General features: G+C 40.4%; 1 protein-coding gene and 1 pseudogene across 4 annotated transcripts in view; both read left to right on the top strand.

Annotated features, from left to right (window-relative positions):
* The window catches only part of LOC105553633, a 6,589-nt pseudogene extending 2,976 nt beyond the window's left edge, over nt 1-3,613 (top strand). The window contains exons 2-3 of the transcript XR_001008186.1: nt 2,709-3,349; nt 3,408-3,613. The product of XR_001008186.1 is annotated as a charged multivesicular body protein 4b pseudogene (transcript). The remainder of the gene's footprint in view (nt 1-2,708; nt 3,350-3,407) is intronic.
* The window catches only part of FBXO34 (F-box protein 34), an 82,167-nt gene that overhangs the window by 27,441 nt on the left and 37,372 nt on the right, over nt 1-17,354 (top strand). The gene's annotated exons all lie outside the window — the stretch shown is intronic.

Below are 17,354 nucleotides of genomic sequence, written 5' to 3'. Positions count from 1 at the left end.
TGGGGCTCCCAAAGTGCTGGGATTACAGGCATGAGCCACGGCGTCCAGCCACTGTTCTTGATTTTTAAAAGAAAAACTTGCCCATAATTTATACAAAATTATAGTAATGGAAACAGTCTTCCTCTGCCTACCATAGAAAACAATTTTTAATTTAAAATTTTGACTAGAATATTCTGATTCTTCAATGTGAATTACTTTTGAACCTTAATTAGCCATTTGTCTTCTACAAAATATGTATTTTATTCCCCACCATACATATATTTCTGTTCTAAGGAGCTTCAGACTATACCTGGTTATCTCCAGTACATAAATCAGTTTTAATTTGTTTTAAAACAGTAGTTTAGGGGAGTAAATTAGAATCTACAGTTGTAGGGAGACCCACCCTAATCTTACTATGCAAATGTTCTTTCCCCTTGACTGGTGCCATTTTGGCTGCTCTTTACAGTACACGTGGCTGGCAGAGAGAAGGGAAGATGGAGCCGCCATTTTGAAACTGATTGGCACAACTGCCAGCTTCCACGTCTGCAGCTCTATTTTACAGGCTGCTGTTTGTTAGGAAAATGATTTGGGGCTGCTTTTCATTAAAAGGAAAACCTTACCGAGGACTCGCGTACCCTATCTGCCTAAGTAATTTCTGCTTTTTTTTTTCTTTTTTTTTTTTTTTTGAGATGGAGTCTTGCTGTGTCGCCCAGGCTGGGGTGCAGTTGCCGGATCTCAGCTCACTGGAAGCTCCACCTCCCGGATTTATGCCATTCTCCTGCCTCAGCCTCCCGAGTAGCTGGGACTACAGGCGCCCGCCACCTCGCCCGGCTAGTTTTTTGTATTTTTTAGTAGAGATGGGGTTTCACCGTGTTAGCCAGGATGGTCTCGATCTCCTGACCTCTTGATCCACCCGTCTCGGCCTCCGGAAGTGCTGGGATTATAGGCTTGAGCCGCCGCGCCCGGCCCTGTTTTTTTTTTCTTTTGTTTTGTTTTTGTTTTTGAGATGGAGTCTCGCTCTGTCGCCCAGGCTAGAGTGCAGTGGCGCGATCTCGGCTCACTGTAAGCTCCGCGTCTCAGGTTCACGCCATTCTCCTGCCTCAGCCCCCTGAGTAGCTGGGCCCTACAGGCGCCCGCCACCACGCCAGGCTAATTTTTTGTATTTTTAGTAGAGACGGGGTTTCACCGTGTTAGCCAGGATGGTCTCATGTCTTGACCTCGTGATCTACGTGCCTCGGCCTCCCAAAGTGCTGGGATTACAGGCATGAGCCACTGTGCCCGGCCAGTAATTTCTTTTTAACTCCTATGTCAATATTAACATAGAGTAGTTCAAATGTTGCAGTCAGACTGCTAGGGTTCAGTCCTGGTTCTGCCATTTACTGTTTGGTGCCCTAAGTTACTTAACACCTTACTAGCCTCTTGGTGCCCCAGTTTTCTCATCTGTAATATTTGAACAATAATAGTACCCACCTATTAGGGTTGTTAGGAAGATTTGGCTTAAAATACATATTAAATGCCTAATATATAGTAAGTGCTGAGAGCATGTTAATTTCCCTTTCTCTTTACTAGCAAAAACGATTATGTGATTTACATATGGTAGTGATAGCCTCTGTTGGAAATTTTGACAGGATTAGGTAATTTTAGATTGTTTTTCTTTTTAGAACCTCAAAGAACACTTGGTATCATTACATGAAATGCTAAAATGTATATGTGCAAATATTTTCATAAAAGTCTTTGAAAAACCCTCTACTTCTTCCCAAGAAAGGATCTCACTGAAGATTACTTGATTAAAAAAAAAAAAAAAAACCTTGGAGCACAGCCAAAAAACCGGGAATGAAAAAATAACTGTTTTCACGCCCAGAAACTGTGTATGTATAATCAGAATTGTACGTCTTAGGATGTTAGGGAAGCTTTCTTTGTTCCATAGAAAACAAACACTGGCCGTCCACTTCTTGGACTTGAGAAATGTTGAAAGTTTCTTTGTAAATGGATGTCTAGGGCAGGACTGGCAGGAGGAAATAATTCTTTTCCCAAAACACTTTTTTTGCTTCCAGTAAGTGAAGGAACATTGTTGAAACTTCCCTCACCACACCCTCTGCTGATTATTTGTGAAACTCAGGTGAGTTAAATGTGTAGTGCAAGCTTGTCCAACCCGCAGCTTGTGGTGGCTTTGAATGCGGCCCAACACAAATTTATAAACTTTCTTAAAACACTATGAGTTTTTTTTTTTGAGATTGTTTTTTTAAGCTCACCAAATATCGTTAGTGTATTTTCCGTGTGGCCCAACACAGTTCTGCCATTGTGGCCCAGGGAAGCCAAAAGATTGGACACCCCTGGTGTAGTGGTTCCTCCCCCTTCTCCCATACTTGACCCTTATTTGAACTAGGATTATTTCTCTTTTTTACCCTCCTGGATGAGTGGAGGAAGTCCTTGAAATCTATTTTACTGCTACTGTTATTACTACTTTTTAAAATGGAAACATACACAGAAGTAGAGTCAGTGAGCCCTTATGTTTGTAGCAGTTAGTTTTATCCCACCCCTACATTTGACCTACTTGTTCTTGTCCTCAGCTTTTAAAAAAAGCAAATTGGGAAGGGCAGAGGCGGAGGAGAGGCCTGCGGCAGCAGGGAGCGGCGGGACTGGGAGTGAGCTGAACTGGAGCGGGTGGCGAAGGCTGGCGCGGCGAGCAGCAACCGTGTAGGTGTTTCGGACACTGTTCGGGACTGGAGGCGGGTAAGGCCGGCAAGGGCGGCCCGATCCCTCAGGAGGCCATCCAGCGGCTGCAGGACACGGAGGAGATGTTAAGCAAGAAACAGGAGTTCCTGAAGAAGAAAATCGAGCAGGAGCTGACTGCTGCCAAGAAGCAGGGCACCAAAAACAAGCGCGCGGCCCTCCAGGCACTGAAGCGTAAGAAGAGGTATGAGAAGCAGCTGGCGCAAATCGACGGCACATTATCAACCATCGAGTTCCAGCGGCAGGCCCTGGAGAATGCCAACACCAACAACGAGGTGCTCAAGAACATGAGCTGTGCCGCCAAGGCCATGAAGGCGGCACATGACAACATGGACATCGATAAAGTTGATGAGTTAACGCAGGACATTGCTGACCATCAAGAATTTGCGGAGGAGATTTCAACAGCAATTTTGAAACCTGTAGGGTTTGGAGAGAAGTTTGACGAGGATGAGCTCATGGTGGAATTAAGAACTAGAACAGGAGGAACTAGACAAAAATTTGCTGGAAATCAGTGGACCCGAAACAGTCCCTCTACCAAGTGTTCCCTCTATAGCCCTACCATCAAAACCCGCCAAGAAGAAAGAAGAGGAAGACGACGACATGAAGGATTTGGAGAAGTGGGCTGGGTCCAGCGCGGGCTGGGCCAGGTTTCTGATGGCCTGCGCAGCGAGCAGGCGTGTGCATGTGCGCGGCAGGCAGGATGGATGTGGTGCAGGCAGGTTCCATCGCTCTCGACTCTCACTCCAAAGCAGTGGGATCGCATTGCTGCTCGCTCTCTGCATAGCATGATCTGCACCTGGTGGGACGGGCGGGGGCGGATGGAGGAGAGGGGCAGTGGGGGGGAAGTGCCTGCTGTTTATAATGTTGAATTTCTGTAAAATAAACTGTTTGCAAATCCAAAGAAAGCAAATTCTAGAGATGTCATGTTGGCTCTAATTACGTTGGTATGTGTCTTTTAAAAAGATATTTTCCCCCCATAACCACAGTGCCATTATCCCCACCTAACAAAACTGATCTGTTGCCTTAGATTGATCTGAGTCTTAGTGTCCTCAGATTCCTTTTTGTTATCTAAAATATTAGAATATATTAGATAAATGTTGAAAATATTAAAATAGATATATTAAATATTGAAAATATTAAAATATATTCAAGTTTGTGGTTAGCACTTTTAAATGACCCATTTTTCATTTACATATATTTTGTAAATGTTTGACTTTCTAACTTGCTAGGGAAATTTTCAAACAAAAGTAGGTAGAATCCATATAAGAAACCCTCATATACTTATCACTCAGCTTCAACAGTTATTAACCACTCTACTCACGTAGGAGGGGAAATTATCAAATGCCCAAGTTTGTTTGATCTATTTCCCTCCAACTTCCTCCTCCTGAATTATTCTCAGGCAAATTCCAGAGTGGATATTATTTTATTGGCAGTCTAGTCTGTATCTTTGAAAGAGGGAAAGGATTATTTAAAATGAGTGTGTGTGTATATTTATATATGGATAAGGATTCTTTAACATGAGTTACATATACATATATAACATATATATAACTGATGTTAAAGAATCCTTGTCTTTTAAAGATACAGACTATATCTGCATATGTATATATCCACAATACCATTATCACCCCTTCATTCTTTAATATCTTCAGGTATCTAGTATTCAAATATCCATTTGTCTCAGATGTCATAGTTATTTTGGTAATGGTTTGAATCAGGATCTATATAAAGTCTCTACCTTGCAGTTGGTTGATAATGACCTTTAAGTCTAACCTTTTAGTCTATAGTCTATTTTACTACCTCTCTTTGGTAATTTTTTTTTTTGTTCAAGAAACCACGTTGTAGCTGGGCGCGGTGGCTCGTGCCTGTAATCCCAGCACTTTGGGAGGCCGAGGCGGGTGGATCACGAGATCAGGAATTTGAGACTAGCCTGGCCAATATGGTGAAACCCCATCTCTACTGAAAAAAAAATACAAAAATTAGCGGGACCTTGGTGGCACGTGTCTGTATTCCCAGCTGCTCAGGAGGCTGAGGCGGAAGAATCACTTGAATCTGGGAGGCGGAGGTTGCAGTGAGCTGAGATTGTGCCACTGCACTCCAGCCTGGGTGACAGAGCAAGACTCCATCTCAAAAAAGAAGAAACTATGTTGTTCTAGTGTTTCTCAGAGTCTGGATTTTAATGATTACATCTGTGGCTCAGTTCAACACTTTCTTTCGTATGTCCTGTATTTCCTGTAAATTGGTAATTGAATCTATAGGTATACTTAGTTTTAGAATATATAATATATGCACATAGTAAAATTTAAAACAGTTCAAAAGTCTTTGTAATGAAATGTCGGTCATTTTCCCACACAGTATTTTAGGTATCTTCCCCAGGAGGAATTATTTTGTCTAGGATGAATGATGTGTTTTTATTAAGCTTTATATCCCATTGAGCACACTAAATATTCTTGTAATTTGGAATATACTAAAGTTATTTTGTAAATTTTAGGATTTGATTTAAATGCTACAAAAGCACATGGTGCCAGTCACTAGGGTGTAGCCTTTTATTTTTGGTAAAGGAGAATTTGTAAGGTGAAATGATAGTGAATTAGAAGTTGTAAACCAGATTCCTTGTTACTACACTGGACTGCTTTTCATATAATGAACAAGGAAAATCAGCTCTGTAGGGCAATGTTAAAAAGAGTCGTCTTGGCTGGGCACGGTGGCTCATGCCTGTACTTTGGGAGGCCGAGATGAGAGGATTGGTTGTCTCCAGAAGTTTGAGACCAGCCTGGGCAGTATAGTGAGACCCCCATCTCAACAGAAATTCAGAAATTAGCCAGATGTGGTGGCATGTGCCTGTAGTCCTAGCTATTCGGGAGGCTGAGGTGGGAGGATCACCTGAGCCCAGGAGGTGCAGGCTCCCATGAACTGTGATTGTGCCACTGCACTCTAGCCTGGGTGACAGAGTGAGACACTGTCTCAAAAAAAAAAAAAAAAAAAAACAAACAAGAAGAACTTCTTTGTTAACATTATACAGTATCTAGTATTGTTAGTTTTACTTTCTTAAATATGAAGATAGAGAAGTACCATAGTTTTCTCGTCTGTAAAATAAGGGCATTGCTGTGTTTACATCGGTGGCCTTTGGTAGGTCTTGAGTGAGAAAGTATCTAGGGAGGAGACTTGAATGTTAATTTCCTTTTCTGTAAGTATGGCCATAATTAATTGTGAAACTCTGCTATTTTCAGTAGAAAGTTTTAGGGACAAGGCACATGGCCAGGAATGTCATGCCCAGTGTAGTGGGTTAGGTTGGGATCAAGAACAAGTCTTTCAGAGTGAACCAGGCAGTATTATCTGAGCCACTTGGTCAGGACAGGTTATGGAACAGTTAGAACAGGTGAGTCATGTCACGTGTACCATACCACAGTCTGCTTTTCCTTGGCTCCCCTCCCCATGCTTACTCTGGTCCCTGTCTGGCAAATAGTACAGTTCAGAAGATAGGCATTAGATCAGTTTTAAGCATATAGGAAGAATGATAATTGGATTACCAGCAAGGCAGAGGAGCAGATCAGAGGCCATAGGGAACTGGGACCAAATAAGGAGACTCTCCAAAAGATGCAGATACAGCTCTAGCAGCAAGGAAACACAAACTGGTTGCAAAATTACATGTGTAAAGTCGATTGAGAACAAAAATAAAGCAGCAGTCCTGGCTCCTTAAGTGATAGTTTCTTTTATGAGACCTCAAGACAGTTTACTGATAGGAGTATTCCAACTAAACTTCTAGGTTTGAATAGCAGGACATTACATGGAGGTAATTTTTTGGAATATATTTCTCTTCAGCTGTATAGAGATAAGCAGATAGGTAGATTTGGACCTGGGATAATTGTCATCTGTTAGTTTGCCTCACCTGGTTGTGTAGAAAGTTTGTATGATGTTAGGCAGTTAACAGGATAGAAAATTTTAAATAGGAGAGAGAGTCTTATATGTGTAAATGGGTATATCTAAGGTCATGATATCATAATTTACTCTCATCAAGTGACTGTGTAGTCTTTTTTTTTTTTTTTTTTTTTTTTTAACTGAAGCAAGGTCTCACCATGTTGCCCAGGTTGGTCTGGAATGCCTGGCCTCAAGCAGTCCTCCTGCCTTGGTCTCCCAAAGTGCTAGGATTACTGGTGTGAGCCACTACACTTGGCCTGTATTATCTTGTTTGGGGGCAGGGAAGTATGGAGATATAGGAGTCTTTTCAAGTCTTTTAAACTCCTTTAGTAGCTATTTTACTCATAGACTCTGTGGCTAGAGTGGGCTTTATAATTAGAAAGTAGTGCTAAGTGCTTACTTACTAGATATAGAAACAAGTTTTATGATGTTTCCTGGGTTTAGAGAAGAATTGGTTAAAGACTAAGAAATTTTGTTTTCTTTGGAAAATCTTTTAAAATCTAATGTAAGTAGTTTTGGGACAAATGCAGGAAAGAATTAGGGACTTGCTTTTGGTTTGCACTAGATGTGTTTCCTTTTTTTGGTGAATAGTGGAAGTAGTAAAGAGGCTAATAGTTGTCAGGGCTTGTCAGCTGATACGGGATTGAATACTGCTGAGGTGAGCAAGTCTTGCCACCGGTGTTTTGCGCCCTAAAGATCTTTAATTTAGGCAAAGATAGTTTCTCTTCTGGAATAAATTCTGAAAACAGAATAGTATGTTTTAATGTGCATTAATTTCTCTTTACAGGCTTTTTTTTTAAGCATGGGCTATTTAAATTTTGAGTACTTCACTGTGTTAGCACCATTATAAGAACTGTCAGCTGTGAAAAAAGATGATGCAAGAGTGAGCACTAATTTTGATTTGCTTTGAACAAAGTACACAGGGTGAACCTGCGTAATTATAGTATCAGCTGGATACTGTGCTAAGTAATCTAACCCTCATCACAGCTCTATGAAATGTCAGACTCAGAAATAGTGACATGCCCAAGGCCATAGAACTAAGATGTAGCTTCTCTTAGGGCAGAATCCAGGCTTTATAGGAGGAATTAAGATGCTATTTTGCCTTAAAAGTTTGGGGAGGAGAGAGAGTCTTATATGTGTAAGTGGGTATATCTAAGGTCATGATATCATAATTTACTAAGTAGACCAGCTTTTATCAGGTATCACAAAGTAGAATTTGGTAGCTAGGACAACTCCCCCCTCCCATTCTTATCTTTTTTTTGTTTTTTTTTTTTTAATAGTTGTAAAGTTTCTGGGAATTTATGGGAACATGCTTTTCTTTCTTTATATTCTTTCTTTAAAAAAACCCTTAATTTTCGTCCTCATTTTGCTTCCCACTCCCTCTTAATAAAAAGAATAACTTTTGTGAAAGGGAGAATGATGTTGTGAATTCAGCAGGTTCAGACAAGTGTTGTGAGTGTGGAGGCCAGGAAGCCATGTGTACCAGGACCATGTTACTGCCTAAGAAGAAATGAGAGAGTTCAGATGCAAGGGAGGTGAATAGTCAGTTTCAGTTCCCGTTGGTTACTGTGATTTATATGGATCTTCTGGGACTGATGTAAAGAAGAGTTGTTTCACCAGACTTACTGGGAAGCCCTCTGTTTTGTGTCCCTTGTGATAGTGATTTTAAATCAGAAATAAGCCATCTGATACGGGGAAAGAATAGTGTTTGGATTTATTGCTTAGTTACAGTGACATGTATGCTGTTAAAGTGATGAAATTGTTTAGTGTGAGTTAGCGTATATCTTAATTCTAATGAAACTAGCTCTAAGTCTATGTTTATGCTTGTGATTTTAGCTTTTACTATGGTAACCTCATTTCTATCATTAAAAACAGTAAAAACTCTACCATGTATTGAGTGCTGTACTTTTTATGTTAGGAATAGCAGATTATTTTCAGTACTTGAAACACCAGCTCTTCAACTCATTAACATCATCATGGTTATTCTCATCCTTGAAAATCTTTCTCTTTTACTTTTTTTTTAATTTTTAAAATTTTTTGTAGAGACAGGATCTCACTGTGTGGCTCAGGCTGGTATCAAACTCCTGGCCTCAAACAGTCCTCTTCCGCCTCAGAATGCTGGGATTATAGGCATGAGCTGTAGCACCCAGCCAGTCCCCCACCCTGCTTTTCCTTTTTTGAGACAAGGTCTTGCTCTGTCACTCAGGCTGGAGTGCAGTGGCATGATCTTGGCTCATTGCAAGGTCAAACTCCTGGGCTCAGGTGATCCTCTGCCTCAGCCTCTGGAGTAACTGGGACTGCAAGTGCATACCACCGTGTCCTGCTAATTTTTACATTTTTAGTAGAGACGAGGTCTTGCTGTGTTTTCCAGGCTGGTCTTGAACTCCTGGCCTCAAGTGATCCTCCCGCCTGTCTCCCAAAGTGTTGATTATAGGCTTGAGCCATTGTGCCCAACCCAACCTAGCCCATTTTTATTGTAATAATCTTTCTAGGTTTGGAGCTCTATAAGAGAGGTTTGGTTTTTCAAAATCTTTTTAAAAAAGATTTATTTAAAATGTGTTTTTAACCTATTTTGTTTTTGTACTTTTTGGTGAAAATTATCATAGTCTGTTCCTATTCTTGAGTACATTAGGGCAGGAGTTGCTGAACTCCGCTTTCAATCAACTTCCCTTTCAGTTTAGTTTGAGCAATAGATTTCTCTCACACCAGCATTTAACCTCAAATAAACATCCTAATTAGTGCATTAGAATTGCAACTGAAAAAGACTATTTCAAAAACGAGTCTTGGCTGGGCCTGGTGGCTCATGCCTATAATCCCAACGCTTTGGGAAGTCAAGGGGGGGTGGATCACGAGGTCAGGAGATCGAGACCATCCTGGCCAACATAGTGAAACCCTGTCTCTACTAAAATACAAAAAATTAACCTGGCATGGTGGTGCGCGCCTGTAGTCCCAGCTACTCAGGAGGCTGAGGCAGGGGGAAGTAATGGCTTGAACCCAGGAGGTGGAGGTTGCAGTGAGCCGAGATTGCCCCACTACACTCCAGCCTGATGACAGAGCAAGACTCCATCTCAAAAAAAAAAAAAAAAAAAAAAAAAAAAAAAAAGGAGGAGTCTTATTTTGGGCACGGTGAGTGGTGTGGCTGAGGTGAGTGGATCACTTGAGGTCAGGAGTTAGAGACCAGCCTGGGCAATATAGTGAAACTCCATTTCCACCAAAAAACACACCAATTAGCCAGGTGTGATAGTGCATGTCTGTAGTTCCCAGCTACTTGGGAGGCTGAGTCAGAATAGCTTGAACCCAGGAGGCAGAGGTTGTGAGCCAAGATAGTGCCACTGCATTCCTTAAAAAAAAAAAAAGCCTTAAAAGAAGCCTCTACAATAGGAGTCGTACAGGGGAGGGGGAAAGTCAGCAATAAAATTACATTACAAAAATTTTTACTGAATCAGCTTCAATAGCAGGATTTTTTCCTGATCTGAATTTTATCCCCTATATTTATCCCCGTTACTGCAAGTACTGTATCTATGTATAAGGCTACATTGATTTGGCTGTAAAGTCGTAATTTATCAATTTTGAGGCTGGTTTTTCATCTCCTTTCTGATTTTTGCCTTGAAGCCTGTCAGCAGAGCCACAATGACAAAGTATCACATTTTAAACCTGTGTGGTCTAGTAGTAAAGTAGTTAGTTCAATGTTTGATCAACTGAACTTTACATTCTAGCTTAAAGGCCTACTTAAGTATGTGTGCATGTATATAATACATAGTCCTCCTCTTTTCCCAATCATTAAAAAAAAAAAAAAAAACAATTTGAGTTTATGCTTAGCTCGTAGTAAGCCATGGAGTTGAGTTATGTGAACACTAAACTTCCAAAAAGTTGCTTAATTGCTTAATGTTTTGGACTTCATTATGATTAGGGAAAATGGAGTCAGGGAAACCATATGGGAGAATAATTTGTTTCCTAAGGGATAAAAGCAGTAGAAACCCACAACAAACCACACATTAGACTTTATGTTGTTACTTGTTGGCTTCATTCAGTTTGCACTTTGTGAAACAAGTGGTTTTCTTTAGAGTCACAATGATTACATGTTTTTAAAGGTTTCCACTAAAGTCATTTCTACACAGCATCATTTTGAAATTACATGATGTCAAATCCAGCATCCAGTGCATATATTTTAACAGATTATACAAGGAAATAGTACGTGGTCTTTCAAACCTTTGTTTAAAAACAGGCTGACTGGGTGTGGTGGCTCACTCGTGTAATCCCAACACTTTGGGAGGCTGAGGGGGCAGATCACTTGAGGTCAGGAGATGAGACCAGCCTGGCCAACATGGTGAAACCCCGTCTCTACTAAAAATACAAAAATTAGCCAGACATGGTGGCACATGTCTGTAATCCCAGCTGCTTGGGAGGCTGAGGCAGGAGAATTAGTTGAACCTGGGAGGTGGAGGTTGCAGTGAGCTGAGATTGCACCACTGCAGTTCAGCCTGGGCGACAAAGTGAGACTCCATCTCAAAAACAAAAACAAAAACAGGCCATATTTAGGTCTTAGTAAATGGAAACCTTTCTCAAGTAGTGCTTTTCAAATAGTAAAAAATTTTATTGTGTAAAGGAGGAAGGGAACTTAGCATCTGCATTGGAATAATTTTTTCCTATATCCTATTAGTTAATTCTGAGATTGTTTAATATGGTATCCACCCATTTCATTTGGCTGCACCCTTTGCTCTCATGAAAGCAAGACTGATTGTTCTGAATTGCTATGTATGTGTACTTTGGCACAGCATGAAGGTACCCTTCATCCATTGCCATTGTCTTTAAAACAGCTTGCAGTTATGGCTACAAATAAAAGGGTGTGACAGGAGGGCATGACAGATAATGGTTCTTTTTTCCGTCCCTCTGTTTAGCAGATCTGCTTTGTACTACTAGCCTTTTGTGTTCTCTGGACTACCTACTATATTTTCTGTATGTTTTTTCTGGTCAACTAAAATGTGTTTGCATATTTGTCACTGTAACTTGCCTAGAGTGGACCTCTTTGAATTCTTTTCTTGGAGGCAGGCAAAACGATGTGTGGGAAGAAGGTGAGTGGCCTTGCTGCTGTTGGCATTTTTTTCCCCCCACTTCTGTGATTAAACACATAAGCTGTTAAATTATTTTGTGTGACTCTTGTCCTCCAAATGTTTATTTACTTCTGTCTGGTTTAGAAATTTGGTTATTATCACTTTCCTTCACTGCACATCTTTACTGTGTAATTTCTTTATAAACCAGGTAGAAAGAATGACTGGCGGTTTGAGTGTTTAAGTTGCTGAGAGATAACGTACTGACATGAGCAAAGGTTTTTTTGTGTCCTACTTTATTCTGATTTAAAATAACTTTATCAAGTGATGGAGGAAAAAGTAAATATAATGCAGAAATTAGAAAAGTTTCCTTGTTGCTTTAGGAGGTTCTCATGGATACCTTTAAGAGAAGGGGACTGGCATTTAGTGACCTTCATGGCAATCTCATGTGACTGTTAGCATTTATTCCCATTTTACTGATTCAGAAATGGAGGATGAGATGGTTTGGCTGTGCCCCCACCCAAATCTCACCTTGAGTTGTAATAATCCCCATGTGTCAAGGGTAGGGCCAGGTGGAGATAATTGAATCATGAGGGCAGGTTTCTCCCATACTGTTCTCCTTGCGGTAGTGAGTAAGTCTCACGAGATCTGATGGTTTTATAAATGGGATTCCCCTGCACAAGCTCTCTTGCCTGCTGCCGTGTAAGATGTGACTTTGCACCTCATTCACCTTCTGCTATGATTGTGATTAGTAGTGCGAGAACAGGCTAATATAGAGGGTCAGAGAAAACAAGCATTTTGCATAGAATAGCAGGCATATATCTTATTACAGGCACATATCTGACTCCAAAGCTAGTTTTTTGTTCTAAACATTTTTCATTTGAAGAAGCTTATTACTAAAGTCAGTTTGTTTTTCAGGAGATCTACTGGATAGTTTTAAAGATATTTAATGTATGAAATAGTATTTGATGATACTTAAAGTACACTAAGGAAAAAGAATAACTTACCCAATTTCTCATGTAATTCATGTAATTCATTGCCTCGCTGTAGTACTTAACATGGATTTTAAAATTTGGTTTTCATGTTAAGGTTCTTCCATAGTCAGTTATCTTTATTTTACAGATGATGAAACTGAGTTGCACATAGAAACTATAATAGATTTTCTTACCTTGAAGTTTGTTGTTCTTTACTCTCTATTGTAACTGCCAAGTATTGCTAGATTTGAGGTTCAGGTTTTCAGAAGAAAACACTGGTTTACTGTAAACAATACCCAGTGATTCCTGATTTGGAATCAAGATACTCTAGGCAAGCAATATCATCAAATTCCTCCTTAATTCCCTCATCTTTAAAATGAAGAGTTTGAACCAAGAGATCGCAGTACCTCTTTAAATGCTTGAGAATGATTATGGTTTAAAAGCTTCAGAGGTCTGTGAATTTGAGAAAAAAGTTACTTATTTTTGTTAGTCTCTGACTGAAATGTAGCATTTCTAACCACTGCAGTACTACCAGTACCTGTGATTTTGTCATCAACAGAAATCACAGCTATTTTCTTACTACATTGTAGTTCTTGCAGACATCATGAAAATACCATTTGTGTTGATTACCATTTGGAAATTATGGTAACTAGTAGACCTGTTATTAGAGCTTGTTATTTAATATGTTAAAAAAACAAACATGTATTTACTTAATATCATTAGTTTTTGAAACTATTTTAACTGTATTTTAATATAGTTGGTATTCTGTGTGTGTGTGTGGGTATACACACTTTTTGCTTCAAAAAAGTATTATGAGAGTTTATAGTCTTTACACACTTCCAGAGTTGTTTATGGAACAAAGTTAAATATTCCTGTGAATACAAAATGGCCAAGGTTGATGTGAAAAAAACTTTCTGGACACTGCTGTTTTTTTTGCAGGAGTGTGGCGGTGTGTGGATGGGGGAGATGTCTCTACAGCAGTATCTCAGGTTTCCAGAATGATGGACTATGATTGTGTCACATTCCTCTAGTACAGAGCAAGCTAGATAGAGCAAAATGATGATAAAAATAAATTTATGATTATTTGGATATCCTTTTTGCAAGAATTAAGCTTCTAAACAGTTGTTCCATTTGAGGGGTTAGGAGAAGACCTCTTATTTAAACTTAGATCTGATTTTTTAAGCAGGAGGACTAGCTTGCCAAGAACAAAAGTTACCCACACAACACATGTACTGCATAAAATTATTTCTGAAACAGAAAATCAGTTGGAAGGCTGCATTACTTTAAAAATATTAGCACATTCACTGCTGAGTTTTTGTGTTTCTGTTTTTTATTTTTTTGCTTGCTTGGCTGTCAGTAATTTACATACTAACTGGTTATGAGGGAGGAAATGGTAACAAATTCTTCATATTTGTAATAATTAGAAATCCATACAAAACTCAGTAGCTTCATTGTGACACAAAGACTGCTGGAGTTCTGTCCTTTGTTGAGCCTGTTATTCCATTCGTAATGCATTTATCTTTAGATTGGGTAGGGTGAGATTTGCATTGAGTTGCAATGAGTTTTCTGATCCTTATCAGTCAGTATTAGGAGTGACTGTTTTTAATAGTGATAATGAGGCAGCTATTCCCGGGAGAAGACTTAGTCACTGGCAGCATTGTCAGAACCCTGAAATAGTTTGGGAAAACTCAGGATGGAAAAAGTAAGCTGTTTCAAAAACAGAACAAAAAACTTGAGTTGCTTTTTTGAGAAGGTTGAGATGGGGATGGATGGAGGTAGCAAGAAACCAGATGAACTTCCTTGAAGCCTGTGAGCTATCTGGAATGGACAAGAGATTAGTACTGTTTACGTAAAGTACTGGAGTGTGAACATAAAGGTTTGAATAAGACCAAGTTGGTAATAGCTATTAACGTGGAAGTATGTTTGTTCTCTGTATAAATTGGCAAAATCTAATTTGACTTTGAGAAAAAGAGAAATGCTAGTAATAGGTTACTTTTGTTGCCAGTTGAGAGAAAAATTCAAGTAGCATTTCATGCCAATAGAGTATTTTACTGTTGTTAGAGTGGAAGTGGGGAGTGCTCATGGACCTGCAGGTCACACCACCAAACCAGGGTTTACGATTAAAAATGGAGACAGGATAATTTTTGGCCTCATTAGGAAGAATGAAGATGAGAAATGTAGACTATGCCTTCAGGTATGTCTATCCTACCTCAATTTTAAGTGTAAAAGGAATCTTTTAGATTAGGGTTTCTTCATGGCTACCTGCCTGCCAACATAACAAGCTATAAAACCTTGTTTAGTTTTCTTTAAATCCAGAAATGATTTTATACCAAATCCATACAAACCAAATCACTCTTAAGGGAATAAGTGAAAACATGTTTATCTGCCTTGGCTGGACTATATCTATCTGCAGATTGCTATTCTCTTTGCTAAGCAAATTTCTTAAACATCCTGTGATAACCATCATCAAGTTTGGAGGTAAATACAAGATGTGTTAGTGTTTTCTTATCTGAACTGTTTTATAAACTCGGACCACACTCACTTTTCTAGCTAGATAAGAGTCAACCTATCACTGCAAGAAAAAAAAAAAAAAAATCCAACCTGACATATATAAAGACAAAATAAGAACAAATGCAGTTTGATTGCATTAAAACAATATACTGCATGTTGCAATTTACATATTGTATTAGTCCATTCTCACACTGCTGTAAAAAACTGCCCGAGACTGTAATTTATAAAGTAAAGAGGTTTAATTGACTCACAGTTCCACATGACTTGGAAGGACTCAGAAAACTTAATGATGGAGGGTGAAGCAGTACCTTCTTCATAATGTGGCAGGAGGGAGAGGGAACACAGGAGGAACTAGCAGACACTTGCAAAACCATCAGATCTTGTGAGAATTCATTCACTATCACGAGAACAGCATGGGGGAAACTGCCCCATGTTTGTTACCTGCACCTGCTCTCTCCCTTGACATGTGGGGATTATGCGGATTATAATTCAAGATGAGAGTTGGGTGGGAACACAAAGCCCAACCATATCATTGTGTTCTGGCCCCTCCTAATCTCATGTCCCTTTCACATTTCAAAGCCAATCATGCCTTCCCAGCAGCCCCCCCAAAATCTTAATTCATTCCAGCATTAACTCTGAAGTCCAACTCCAAAGTGTCATGTGAGACGAAGCAAGTCCCTTCTGCCTAGCAGCCTGTAAAATCAAAAGCAAGTTAGTTACTTCTAAGATACAGTGGATCAGATACAGGCATTGGGTAAATGTTCCTGTTCCAAATGAGAGAAATTAGCCAAAACAAAGGGCATGCAGGTCCCATGTAAGTCTAAAATTTGGCTGGGCAGTCATTAGATCTTTTTTTTGTTTTGTTGTTTGTTTTTTTGAGAGGGATTTTTGGTCTTGTTGTCCAGGCTGGAGTGCAGTGGCGTAATCTCAGCTCACTGCAACCTCCGCCTCCTGAGTTCAAGTGATTCTCCTGCCTTAGCCTCCCAAGTAGCTGAGATTACAGGTGCCCACCACCACACCCAGCTAATTGTTCATTAAATCTTAAAGTTTTGTCCAGGTATGGTGGCTAACGCCTGTAATCCCAGCACTTTGGAAGGCTGAGGCAGGCAGATCACGAGGTCAGGAGTTCGAGACCAGCCTGACCAACATGGTGAAACTCCGTCTCTACTAAAAATACAAAAATTAGCTGGGCGTGGTGGCATGTGCTTGTAATCCCAGCTACTCGGGAGACTGAGTCAGGAGAATCACTTGAACCTGGGAGGCGGAGGTTGCAGTGAGCTGAGATCACGTCTCTGCACTCCAGCCTGGGAGATAGAGTGAGACTCTTGACTTTTGTCTCAAGAAAAGAAAAAAAAAAACTTAAAGTTCCAAAATGATCTCCATGTCTCACCTCTATGTCACACTGATGCAAGATTTAGGCTCCCATGGCCTTGGGCAGCTCCACCCCTGTGACTCTGCAGGGTACAGCCCCCTTCCCAGAGGCTTTCATGGGCTGGCGTTGAGTATCTGTGGCTTTTCTAGAAGCACGCTGCAAGCTGTCAGTGGCCCTACCATTCTGGGGTCTGGAGGATGGTGGCCCTCTTCTCACAACTCCACTAGGCAGTACTCCAGTGGGGACTCTGTGTGGGGGCTTTGACCCCACATTTCCCTTCCACACTGCCCTAGCAGAGGTTCTCCATGAGGGCTCCACCCTGCAGCAGACTTCTGCCTGATCATCCAGATGTTTCCATACATCCTCTGAAATCTAGACAGAGGTTCTCAAACCTCAGTTTTTGACTGTTATGCACCCACAGGCCCAATACCATGTGTAAGCTGCCAAGGCTTGGGGCTTGCACCCTCTGAAGCAATGGCCTGAGCTGTACGTTGCCCCGTTTTCACCCCAGTGGGGATGCAGGGCACCAAGTCTTGAGATTGCACAAAGCAACAAGGCTGTGGGCCTGGCCCAGGAAACCATTTTTTCTCCTGAGCCCCCAGGCCTGTGATGGGATGGGGCTGCTGTGAAGACCTCTGGCATGCCCTAGAAACATTTTCCCCATCATCTTGGCAATTAACATTTGGCTTCTTGTTACTTATGCAAATTTTTGTAGCTGGCTTGAATTTCTCCTCAGAAAATGGATTTTTCTTTTCTGTCACATCACCAGGCTGCAAATTTTCCAAACTTTTATGCTCTACTTCCTTTTTAAACATAAGT

This window comes from Mandrillus leucophaeus, unplaced genomic scaffold, assembly GCF_000951045.1.
Source record: "Mandrillus leucophaeus isolate KB7577 unplaced genomic scaffold, Mleu.le_1.0 Scaffold60, whole genome shotgun sequence".
Taxonomy (NCBI): domain Eukaryota; kingdom Metazoa; phylum Chordata; class Mammalia; order Primates; family Cercopithecidae; genus Mandrillus; species Mandrillus leucophaeus.
The sequence above is the reverse complement of the archived record's forward strand: the minus strand, read 5'-3'. Positions and strand labels throughout refer to the sequence as shown.